The sequence below is a fragment of the Arachis stenosperma genome, chromosome 10, assembly GCF_014773155.1.
Source record: "Arachis stenosperma cultivar V10309 chromosome 10, arast.V10309.gnm1.PFL2, whole genome shotgun sequence".
NCBI lineage: Eukaryota > Viridiplantae > Streptophyta > Magnoliopsida > Fabales > Fabaceae > Arachis > Arachis stenosperma.
The window spans coordinates 120300986-120305923 of NC_080386.1; the positions used below are offsets into that span (position 1 = coordinate 120300986).

General features: G+C 41.7%; 1 non-coding gene across 1 annotated transcript; it reads right to left on the reverse strand.

Moving 5' to 3' along the window:
- Positions 1–321: 321 nt before the first annotated feature.
- Positions 322–429, reverse strand: LOC130958228 (small nucleolar RNA R71). The gene has a single exon (XR_009077361.1). It is a non-coding gene; the product is annotated as a small nucleolar RNA R71 (small nucleolar RNA).
- Between the last annotated feature and the right edge of the window lie 4509 nt (positions 430–4938).

Here is a 4938-nt window from a genome sequence, read left to right on the forward strand (position 1 = left end):
GGGAGAAGCATCTCTATCCCTGCCATTGGAGCAAACAACTTTGAGCTTAAGCCTCAATTAGTTTCTCTAATGCAACAGAATTGCAAGTTCCATGGACTTCCATTGGAAGATCCTCATCAGTTCTTAGCTGAATTCTGCAAATCTGTGACACAGTCAAGACTAATGGGGTTGACCCTGAGGTTACAGACTGATGCTATTCCCTTTTGCTGTAAGAGACAGAGCTAGGACATGGTTGGACTCTCAACTAAGGAAAGCCTGGACTCTTGGGAAAAGCTAGTCAATGCCTTCTTGGCAAAGTTCTTTCCACCACAAAGATGGAGTAAGCTTAGAGTGGAAGTCCAAACCTTCAGACAGAAGGATGGAGAATCCCTCTATGAAGCTTGGGAAAGATACAAACAATTAATCAGACGATGTCCCTCAGACATGCTTTCTGAATGGAGCATCATAGGTATCTCTATGATGGTCTATCTGAACTATCAAGATGTCTTGGATAGCTCTGCTGGAGGATCTCTTCATCTGAAGAAGACGCCTACAGAGGCTCAAGAATTAATGAAATGGTTGCAAATAACCAATCATGTACACTTCTGAAAGGAATCCTGTGAACAATGGGACTAGTCAGAAGAAAGGAGTTCTTGAGATTGACACTCTGAACGCCATTTTGGCTCAGAATAAGATATTGACTCAACAAGTCAATTTGATTTCTCAAAGTCTATCTGGAATGCAAAATGCACCAAGCAGTACTAAGGAAGCTTCATTTGAGGAAGAAGCCTATGATCCTGAGAACCCTTCAATGGAAGAGGTGATGGCAAGCCTTTTCCATCATCTTCTCAGCAACAGACAGAGAGTTCTAAGCAGAATACTTCTGACTTAGCAACAATGGTCTCTGATCTAATAAAGACCACTCAAAGTTTCATGAATGAAACAAGGTCCTCCATCAGAAATTTGGAAGGACAAGTGGGTCAGCTGAGCAAGAAAGTTACTGAACTCCCTCCTAGCACTCTCCCAAGTAATACAGAAGAAAATCCAAAAGGAGAGTGCAAAGCCATAGACATGGCCGAATATGGAGAGGAAAGAGAGGAGGAGGACGCCACTGAGGAAGACCTCAGTGGGCGTGCACCAATCTCCTCTGAGTTCCTCAATGAGGAACAATGGGAATCTGAGGCTCAAAATAAGACCATAGAGATTCCATTGGACTTACTTCTGCCATTCATGAGCTCTGATGAGTATTCTTCCTCTGAAGAGGATGAGTATGTCACTGAAGAGCAAGTTGCTAAATACCTTGAAGCAATCATGAAGCTAAATGACAAGTTATTTGGAAATGAGACTTGGGAGGATGAACCACCTTTGCTCACCAAAGAACTGGATGACTTGTCTAGGCAGAAACTGCCTCAAAAGAGGCAGGATCCTGGGAAGTTTTCTATACCTTGTACCATAGGCACCATGACCTTCAAGAAGGACTTGTGTGACTTAGGGTCAAGTGTAAACCTCATGCCCCTCTCTGTAATGGAGAAATTAGGGATTTTTGAGGTGCAAGCTGCAAGAATCTCATTAGAGATGGCAGACAATTCAAGAAAACAAGCTCATGGACTTGTAGAGAATGTTTTGGTGAAGATTGAAGACCATTACATCCCTACTGACTTCATAGTCCTAGAGACTGGGAAGTGCATGGATGAATCCATCATCCTTGGCAGACCCTTCCTAGCCACAGCAAAGGCTGTGATTGATGTTGATAGAGGAGAGTTGATCATTCAAGTGAATGAAGAATCCTTGGTGTTTAAGGCCCAAGGACATCCCTCTATCATCATGGAGAGGAAGCATGAAGAGCTTCTCTCAAAACAGAGCCAAGCATAGCCCCCACAGTCAAACTCTAAGTTTGGTGTTGGGAGGCCACAACCAAACTCTAAGTTTGGTGTTGAACCCCCACATTCAAACTCTAAGTTGGTGTTGGGAGGTTCCAACACGGTTCTGAGTATTTCTGAGGCTCCATGAGAGTCCTCTGTCAAGCTAATGACATTAAAGAAGCGCTTGTTGGGAGGCAACCCAATGTTTTATAATTAACTATTTCCTTTTTATTTTATTTTTTGTAGGTTGATGATCATAAGAAGTCACAAAATCCATTGAAAAAGCAAAAACAGAATGAAAAACAGGAAGAAAAACAGCACACCCTGGAGGAAGAACTCACTGGCGTTTAAACGCCAGTGAGGCTAGCAGTTGGGCGTTTAACGCCCAGTCTGGCACCATTCTGGGCGTTTAACGCCAGAAAGGGGCACCAGACTGGCGTTAAACGCCAGAAAAGGGCTAGAACCTGGCGTTAAACGCCAGAAATGGGCACCAGCCCGGCGTTTAACGCCAGAAATGGCTCAAAACGTGGATTTTGATGCCATTTGGTGCAGGGATGACTTTTCCTTGACACCTCAGGATCTGTGGACCCCACAGGATCCCCACCAACCCCACCACTCTCTCTCTCTCCTTCACCCATTCACCAATCACCTCAACATCTCTTTCTCTTCACCACTCACATCCATCCTTCATAAACCACCACTTCTCCCCCTTTTTGGCCGAACCACAAAGCCATCTCCCTCTCCTCCATTTCTTCTTCTTCTACTCTCTTCTTTCTTCTTTTGCTCGAGGACGAGCAAACCTTTTAAGTTTGGTGTGGTAAAAGCATTGCTCTTTGTTTTTCCATAACCATTTATGGCATCCAAAGCCGGTTCAACTGAGAAGGCATGACCTCAAGCCCATCACTAAGAAGAAGATGGAGCAAACAAGAGACCCTTCTCATCAAGAGATCCCTGAGATACCTCAAGGGATGCACTTTCCTCCACAAGACTATTGGGAGCAACTGAACACCTCCCTAGGAGAATTAAGTTCCAACATGGGACAACTAAGGGTGGAGCACCAAGAACATACCATCCTCCTCCATAAAATTAGAGAAGATCAAAGAATCATGAGAGAGGAGCAGCAAAGATAAGGAAGAGACATTGAGTAGCTCAAGCACTCCATAGGACCTTCAAGAGGAAGGAAGAGCCGCCATCACTAAGGTGGACCCGTTCCTTGATTTCCTTGTTCTCTTTATTCTTCTGTTTTTCGAATTTTTATGCTTATGTTTATCTATGTTTGTGTCTTATGATCATTAGTGTCTTAGTGTCTATGCCTTAAAGCTATGAATATAAATCCATCACCTTTCTTAAATGAAAACTGTTTTTATTACAAAAGAACAAGAAGTACAGGATTTCAAATTCATCTTTAAAACTAGCTTAATTAGTTTGATGTGGTGGCAATATTTTTGTTTCTGAATGTATGCTTAAACAGTGCATATGTCTTTTGAATTTGTTGTTCATGAATGTTAAAGTTGTTGGCTCTTGAAAGAATGATGAAAAAGGAGACATGTTACTGAGGATCTGAAAAATCATAAAAATGATTCTTGAAGCAAGAAAAAGCAGTGAATACAAAAAAAAAAAAGAAGGAGAAAAACGAAAAAAAAGGGGAGAAAAAGAAAAAAAGAAAAAGAAAGAAATAAAATTGTGATCCAAGGCAATACGAGTGTGCTTAAGAACCCTGGACACCTCTAATTGGGGACTCTAGCAAAGCTGGGTCACAATCTGAAAAGGTTCACCCAATTATGTGTCTGTGGCATGTATGTATCCGGTGGTAATACTGGAAGACAGAGTGCTTTGGGCCACAGCCAAGACTCAATAAGTAGCTGTGCTCAAGAATCATCATACTTAACTAGGAGAATCAATAACACTATCTGGATTCTGAGTTCCTAAAGAAGCCAATCATTCTGAACCTCAGAGGATAGAGTGAGATGCCAAACTGTTTGGAGGCAAAAGCTACTAGTCCCGCTCATCTAATTTGGAGCTATGTTTCATTGATAATTTGGAGTCTATAGTATTTCTCTTCTTTTTATCTTATTTGATTTTCAGTTGCTTGGGGACAAGCAACAATTTAAGTTTGGTGTTGTGATGAGCGGATAATTTGTATACTTTTTGGCATTGTTTTTAGTATGTTTTTAGTATGATCTAGTTAGTTTTTATTATATTTTTATTAGTTTTTAGTTAAAATTCACTTTTCTGGACTTTACTATGAGTTTGTGTGTTTTTCTGTGATTTCAGGTATTTCTGGCTGAAATTGAGGGACCTGAGCAAAATCTGATTCAGAGACTGAAAAGGACTGCAGATGCTGTTGGATTCTGACCTCCCTGCACTCGAAGTGGATTTTATGGAGCTACAGAAGCCCAATTGGCGCGCTCTCGACGGCGTTGGAAAGTAGACATCCTGGGCTTTCCAGCAATATATAATAGTTCATACTTTGCCCAAGATTTGATGGCCCAAACCGGCGTTCAAAGTCACCCTCAGAATTCCCAGCGTTAAACGCCGGAACTGGCACCTAATTGGGAGTTAAACGCCCAAACTGGCATAAAAGCTGGAGTTAAACGCCAAGAAGAGTCTCTACGAAAAATGCTTCATTGCTCAGCCCAAGCACACACCGAGTGGGCCCGGAAGTGGATTTTTATGTCATTTACTCACCTTTGTACACCTTAGGCTACTAGTTTTCTATAAGTAGGACCTTTTACTATTGTATTATCATCTTCGGACATCTAGTTCTTAGATCAGATCTTGGTTCTTCTGGTTCCCTCTTTGGGGCCAAAACCAATGATCACTTTTGTTCTTATGTATTTTCAACGGTGGAGTTTCTACACACCATAGATTAAGGTGTGGAGCTCTGCTGTACCTCGAGTATTAATGCAATTACTATTGTTCTTCTATTCAATTCCGCTTGTTCTTTTACCAAGATATCACTTGTTCTTCAACTTGATGAAGGTGATGATTGACACTCATCATCATTCTCACCTATGAACAAGGTAACTGACAACCATTCTTGTTCTACAAGCATCCGAGGCTTAGTGAATATCTCTTGGATTCTTCGGAATCTTCG